This window comes from Rhinolophus hipposideros (assembly GCF_964194185.1).
Source record: "Rhinolophus hipposideros genome assembly, chromosome: 6".
Taxonomy (NCBI): Eukaryota; Metazoa; Chordata; class Mammalia; order Chiroptera; family Rhinolophidae; genus Rhinolophus; species Rhinolophus hipposideros.
The window spans coordinates 28,542,631-28,549,905 of NC_138052.1; positions in this window are offsets into that span (position 1 = coordinate 28,542,631).

Sequence of the window (7,275 nt, forward strand, 5' to 3'; positions counted from 1 at the left end):
TATTTTCGGGGAAACAGTACTACAAATGGAGTCTCTCCTAAATCATTCTCAAACAGAAGCAAATGTGCCATAGGAACCCTCTAAGGGGAGAATGACAATATAAGCTCTTTACTGACAGTACTACTTTATTTCTTTGCATTCCTCTCTCAATTTTCTTCTCTTTTTTATCAATTGCTTCCTATCTCACTGGGTCCTCCACAGTAACCTCATAAAGCAATTCCACTGTTATAGTGTTATTTGTTATACAATACATCTAATCCTCAAAACAGCATTCCAAGGTAAGTTCTACTATCTCCCATTTTGCTAATGAGAAAATCAAGAGTTAGAGGAGTAAATTACACTCCCAAGGGTAGACTCTTTTAGGGGTAAAGATGTGTAACCCCCTCCTATTTATTGAGATACTTAGTATATTTTTAAAAATCTAAATAGTTAGAAAACTGTGTGACAGAAGAAGCTTAAATGCATATTATTAAGTGAAAGAAGCCAATCCAAAAAAGCTACATACTGTATGATTCCAACTATTTGACATTCTGGAAAAAGCGGAACTATGGAGACGGTAAAAGTCCAGTTGTTGCCAGGGGTTTGGGAAGAATAAGCGATGAATAGGTGGGATTTTAGGGCCATGAAACTCTTCTGTATGATACTGCAATGGTGGATACATGCTGTTATACATTTATCAACATGGAAAATGCAACACCAAGAGTGAACCCTAACACAAACTAGGAATTTAGGATGAGGATTATGATGTGTCAGTGCAGGTTCATCTGTTGATACAAATGTACCACTCTGGTGCGGGGATGTTGATAGTAGGGGAGGCAGTATGGTGGGAACAGAGGTATGTGGGAACTCTCTGTTCTTTCAGTTTTTCTGTAAATCTAAAACTGTTCTTTAAAATAAAGTCTATGCAGTAGGACCCCGAATAAAGTCTTTTTGTTCAGTGCTGTTTAATTATAACGTTAATGAGATGCCTAAAGAACTTAGCTCTTGTTTACATCAATTAGCCTACGGTAAAATTGTTTTTTTACACATCTTTGCACTTAGAAGTCACAGAATTTTTTGACAATGTTAAGTGAGAACTTACCATACTTTAAAGAGAAGGCAAGAGCAGAGCAGGAGCAGAAGCAGGGGCTGGAGAAGAAGTAAGAAGGAGGGAAGAAGGAAAGGAAGAGTTAGAGATACTGACTGACATGGACAATTGGCTGACATATGCACACCTGTGTGACAGTCTAATCTTGTATTTAATACATTGATGCTTGTATGCAATAAAATGATATAATGCTAATATGATAAAAAATAATTTTAAGAATTATAAAATTATGAACTTATATGATAAATACCTAAAGTGTACAATATATGTGATCTGATTTTTAAAGAATTTTTAAAAGATTTTTATTAAAATATAGCTAACATACAATATTATAGTAGTTTCAGGTAGACACCAGTTACTCAACAATCATATGCCTAAAGACCACCATGATAAGTCCAGCAACCCTCTGAAACCATACCACACTATCACAATATAATTAACTATATTACCTATGCTGTACATTACATCTTCATGACTTACCTGTTTTATACCTGGAAATTTGGACCTCTTACTCCTCTTTGGCTCCCCCCACCTTTAAATTTTTTTTCAATTACAGTTGACATTCGGTATTATTTTATATTAGTTTCAGGTGTACAGCATAATAATGGTTAGACATTTACATAATTTAAGAAGTGATTCCCCCTGACTAGTCTAGTACCCACCTGGCATTATACATAGCTATCATCGTATTATTGACTATATTCCCTATGCAGTACTTTACATCCTCATGACTACCAACTTTGTAACTACCAATTTGTACTTCTTAATCCTTTTACCTATTTTGCCCTGCCCCCCACCTCCCTCCCTTCTGGCAACCATCAGCTTATTCCCTGTATCTGTGAGTCTGTTTCTGTTTTGTTTGTTCATTTATTTTGTTCTTTAGATCTCACATATAAGTGAGGTCATATGGCATTTGTCTTTCTCTGTCTTCCTTGTTTCACTTAGCAGATCTCACAGTTCTACCCATATTGTCAACAATGGTAAGATTTCATTCTTTTTATGGCCAAGTAATATTCCATTGTATATATGTACCACCTCTTCTTTATCTGTTCATCTATCAATTGACAATCAAATTGCTCCCATATCATGATTACTGTAAATATTGCTGCAACAAACATAAAGGTGCATATCTTTTCAAATTAGTGTTTTGGATTCTTTGGATACTCAGAAGTGGAATTACTGGGTCATAAGGTAGTTCTATTGTTAATTTTTTAAGGAATCTCCATACTGTTTTCCATAGTAGCTGCACCAATTTGCAATCTCACTAACAGTGTACCAGGGATTCCTTCATTCACATCCTCACCGACAATTGTTTGTTGTTGGTTTATTGATAGCCATTTTGAAAGGTGTGAGGTAATACCTCATTGTGGTTTTTATTTGCATTTTTCTTATGATTAGTGACACTGAGCATTTTCATATGTCTATTGTCCATCTGTATTTCCTTTTTGGAGAAATGTCTATTCAGGTCCTTTGCCCATTTTTCAATTGGTTTGTTAGGTATTTTTGTTGTTGTTGTTGTTTTTTGGTGTTAAGTTGCATGTGTTCTTCATAAATTTCGGAGATTAACCCTTTATCAGCTACACGATTTGTAAATATCTTCTCCCATTCAGTAGGTTGTCTTTCCATTTTGTTGATGATTTCCTTTGCTGGGCAAAAACTTTTCAGTTTTATGTAGCCCCATTTGTTTATTTTTTCTTTTCCCTTGTCCAAGACCACATATCAGAAAAAAATATTACTAAGCAAGTTTACTACCTATGTAGGGATCCTGTGGGATTCAATGGCACAGTCTCCCTTGTCTCCTGAGCCAGATGCTCTAGGAGTGTCCCTTATGTGGATTGGGTCTGCCTTCCTGTTGTAGTTGAGCCTTGATTGCTGTTGGCACATCAGTGGGGGGATTGACCCTCAGGCTTACTGGCTACAAGGACTGTCCATGACCACAGCATATGAGCTGCTGTGAGCTGGTTGACCATACACAGCAGGATTCACTCGAGTGGGCTCTAGAGCCTGCCAAGATCACTCTGTGTGTGTGTGCTTGTAGGGCTAATAGGGTGATGTTCTGTTGTGGTTTGAAGCTGGCCACTGGGTAGGCTGGTTCTTGGGCCTTTTGGGAGGGGTTCCTGTGCAGACCAAGGAGTCTGTGACTGGTCTAGGGCTATCTGGTAGAAGCTACAAAGTGATCCACAGTACATCATTGTCTGTGCTAGACCTAGAGCTTCATGGGAGAGGCCATGCTATTATCTGAGGCTGGCTGTCACCAGTACTGGGTCTGGGGCAGCTCAGTAAAAGACCCAGGGCACCCCAAGGACTGCCGCCACCTGCCAGCTCTCCATAAGTCTCAGTGGCTAAAAGAACCTCTGGTGGTAAAGAAGTTGGGTGGGGCAGGGTCTCAATGAGTCATCAGTGTGGGTCAAGTAATGTTCAATGGATTAATGCAGAGTCAGATTTGACACCAGTTATGAACCTGGGGCCACACTACAAAAGGCTCAACACACACTATGTCCTGCTGTTGCCTTCCTGGGGCCTGTAGACCCCTGAAAGCTGTCCAAACAAGACTGCAGGGGCCAACACCGGTTGCCTGTCAACCATTGAAAAACCTCTGGTATTGTGCAAGTTGGGTGGGGCAGAGTGTCAGGGAGTTACCAGGGTGGAGTGAGCAGAGCTCACCAGGCCAGTGAAAATTCAGATTTAGCCATGTGAGGTAAGGGCTCAACACAGGAAAGATGGCTCCTGTTTGCCAGCTACATGAGAGGAGGGCTTAACACAGGGACAATGGCAGCTTTCCCTCCAGCCCTCTTTCTGAACCCAGACAACTCAGTCTCTCCCTGTATGTCTGGGACACCCCTCCAGCCACAGTCCCTCTGCCAGAGCCCAGGTGAGTGCCTGGGAGTGAGAGAGTCTGTGCATGGATCCTTCAAGAGGATATTTAGGTCTCTAGCTGCCTTCCATCTTACCCGGGGAATGGAATCCCACTGATTTTCAGAGGCAAATGTTGTGGGGACTCCCCTTTCCAGCACTGGTGCTCTGGGCTAGGGTACCCAGTGTGGGTCCCTCACTCTTCTGAGAGACCTTTGTAGCTGACATATCCCTCCCAATTCTTGACCACTGCACATGGGTGTGGGGCCAGCCCATTTTCATCATCTCCCCTCCTACCTCAACATGACTTCTTTATATCCTTCTTACAGGATTTCTGTTCAGCTAGTCTCTGGATGGTTCTCCAGGTTGATTGTTCTATAATTTAGTTGAAATTTTAATGAGGTCACAGGAGGAGGCAAACACAGCATTTACCTACTCTGCCATCTTAACCAAAACTTTGAATTTTAAAGTCTTTAAGTTTTATGATAGGCTATACAGAATCAGCATTTATTTTCCATGTGTCTAGAGGTCTGCTGGGGTAGCTTTGCTGATCTCAACAGGGCTACGCTGGGCAGTTTCAAGCTACAGATGGATTTAGTTCTGTTCCACACGTATTTCATCCTCCTTGGACTAGCCCATTACTAGTTGGGGTATGCTGTACTCATGGCAGTGGCAGAGGCACAAAGCCACCAGCAGAAACACAAAAACTCTTAAGCCTTGGATTAATCCTGGCAACACACTCATTCTGGTCTCATTCCATTAACCAAAACAGTCACATGGTCAGACTCAAAGTTAAGTGGCAAGAAAGTTCACTCTATACTTAGTGGGAAGAACTGAAAAGATACTGGAAAAGGCAGGGATACAGGAAGAAGTAAAGTATTTGATTCCATTTATTTAATCTGCCACAAAAGCATGCTTCTTTTTTCAATCCAGTATGTCTCTCTGACAGTGTATACAAACTAGTTTAGAGATAAAAGTAACAAGAAAAGTCTGACACAGGCATGGAACGGTCTCTGGCAGTGTCCCCCCAATATCCCCACTACACTCGACTTTGAAGACTTAAGAGTTTCTTGTGGATGGAGGAGTGAGCAAGGCAGGCGAGACATACTTAGGAATTAACACAATTGAACAGTGCTCTTGATAGGTAGAAGATTTAGATGTGTTTTACAAAGTTTCCCAGAAGTCTGCCCTAGCATTAAGCCCTAGAGATGCACAATGACAACCTGCTCATTAAAGCACCTGGTATTAGTTTTGCCCCCTTTTCCATCTTACTTTACTCACTCCCCTAAGCTGGACTTCCCAGGATCACCATACAAATAAACTCTGTGTGTCAAATTCTTTAAGGAGTTTCTTGATAATAAAACCTGATCCATACACAGAAGTTTCAGTAGTTTTAGGTTGCCTCCTACTCATAAAGAATAGCCGTGGAAAATCAGACCAACTAGCCCTTGAATAAAATCTAATTTCTTGGATCAACTCTATAAGCAATTTAGGAGATGAGGTGTGTACCTTGAATTAATTATTGACTGAGTCTAATGAGAATGACCAACTCTTCTTGTTTGTCTAGGACTTAGGGGTTTCCCGGGACATAGGACTTGCAGTGCTAAAACTGGGACACTCTAAGGCAAATTAGGATGAGTAATCAGTCAAATCTGATGATAACAAATGAGAGTCAATAATATGGCAAATATGCTCTTTTTTTTCCATTTTCAAGTCTTATTATTGGTTATTACATGAAATCATAGATGAATCTGATGAAAGAAACTTAGAATCTAATACAATTTCCCAGAAAATGCAGGAAAATAAAATAGGTAGATCTGTGAAGCACCAAACACCTTGACATCTGTGAGGATATCTTCAGAGTTGGGAAGTTTAGAGCCCTTTCCATTACTTTTTTGCTATTTGAATTATAATCTGTCTCCTTATAGCCTAAAATTAAAGTGCCCCTAGTTACTTGGCAGTACATGGAATAAGAATAATCACTAGTTCACATGCATAGACAAGATGGAGTCTTTCAAATATTTGGAAGCAATGGTTCTTCCCCCATCAGTATTCTCTTATCCAGAGAATCTCCTCCAGGTCTATGGTGTGATACATAGATACTTTTTTTTTTTCTACTCTGAGCACCCTCCTCTGGATTTATGCCCATTTTTCAATGACACTCTAGAACTGAATATAGTACTCTAGACATATAAGTCTGACCCATATAGAATTCAAGGATAATAAAATTTAGCATGTTCTGGATTGTTAAACTATGTTAATGAAACTAAAGATTACAGTAGATTTCTTGGCAACCTTGTCTCATTATAAGTTCATATTGAACTTTTAGTCAATTAAAACTTCTGGGATTGTTTTTCCACATAAATTATCATAAATCTAAGACTCCGCATTATATACTTACAAAGTTGAGTTTTTTCAATGTAATTGCTATACTTAAATTTCATCTGATTTTTCTCAGCACTTTCTTCAAACTCGCTGGAAATTTTTGAGTCTTTCTCAGCCAGTACATTATTTACACATTGTGTGTGTGTGTATGTGTGTGTGTATTGTGTGTTTAATAATCATGTGCAAACATAAAAAGTTATCATTTTTTGGCTTCTTTCAAGTCATTGGTGAGGACATGGCCAAGAACATAGTCACAGAGCTGACCTCTAGTACAGTAATTTCAAGATGATATAGATTTATTAATCAACACACTTTAGATATCATTGTTTATCAACCTACAATGTTACTTAATGATGCTATTATTCAGCTCAGACATCTCCATCTTTTCCACTAAAATATAACAAAAGACGAAAATGCTTTGCTAAAATCCAGTTGCAGAAAATCTCAGGCAGCCTAGTGAACAAAACATTCCACTCACGCTAGCAAAAATAAAATCAAGTTAATATGTAATAAGATGGTTCACTTAGTGTTTCCAAATTGCTGACAAATATTAATTTGGGGGATTTAGCAGGAAGAAATCAGGTTCTCAGGAATTTCTGAAATCTTAAGTTACTCTTAAAATACTTCTAATAATATTATTCACACTTTTTACTCATTATTATGGATATCTAAAAACATTGCTTACTAAATAAGAAATATTATGTTTGATAGTAATTACAAGAAGCTACAGCCTATAGTAAATATTCAAACACTGAAAAATGCCAGCCAACACAATTGAGTAATATTCAAATAACATAAAATGTGATTTCCTAGCAAAGTCATCAGCGCGAAACAAAATTATTTGTTGATATGGTCATTGTGAGGATTTATTTTGTTTCCAAAACATTATTTATTGGAATACTACTTATAAGATTTTATACCATATAATATGCATATATATTTTTTAATAT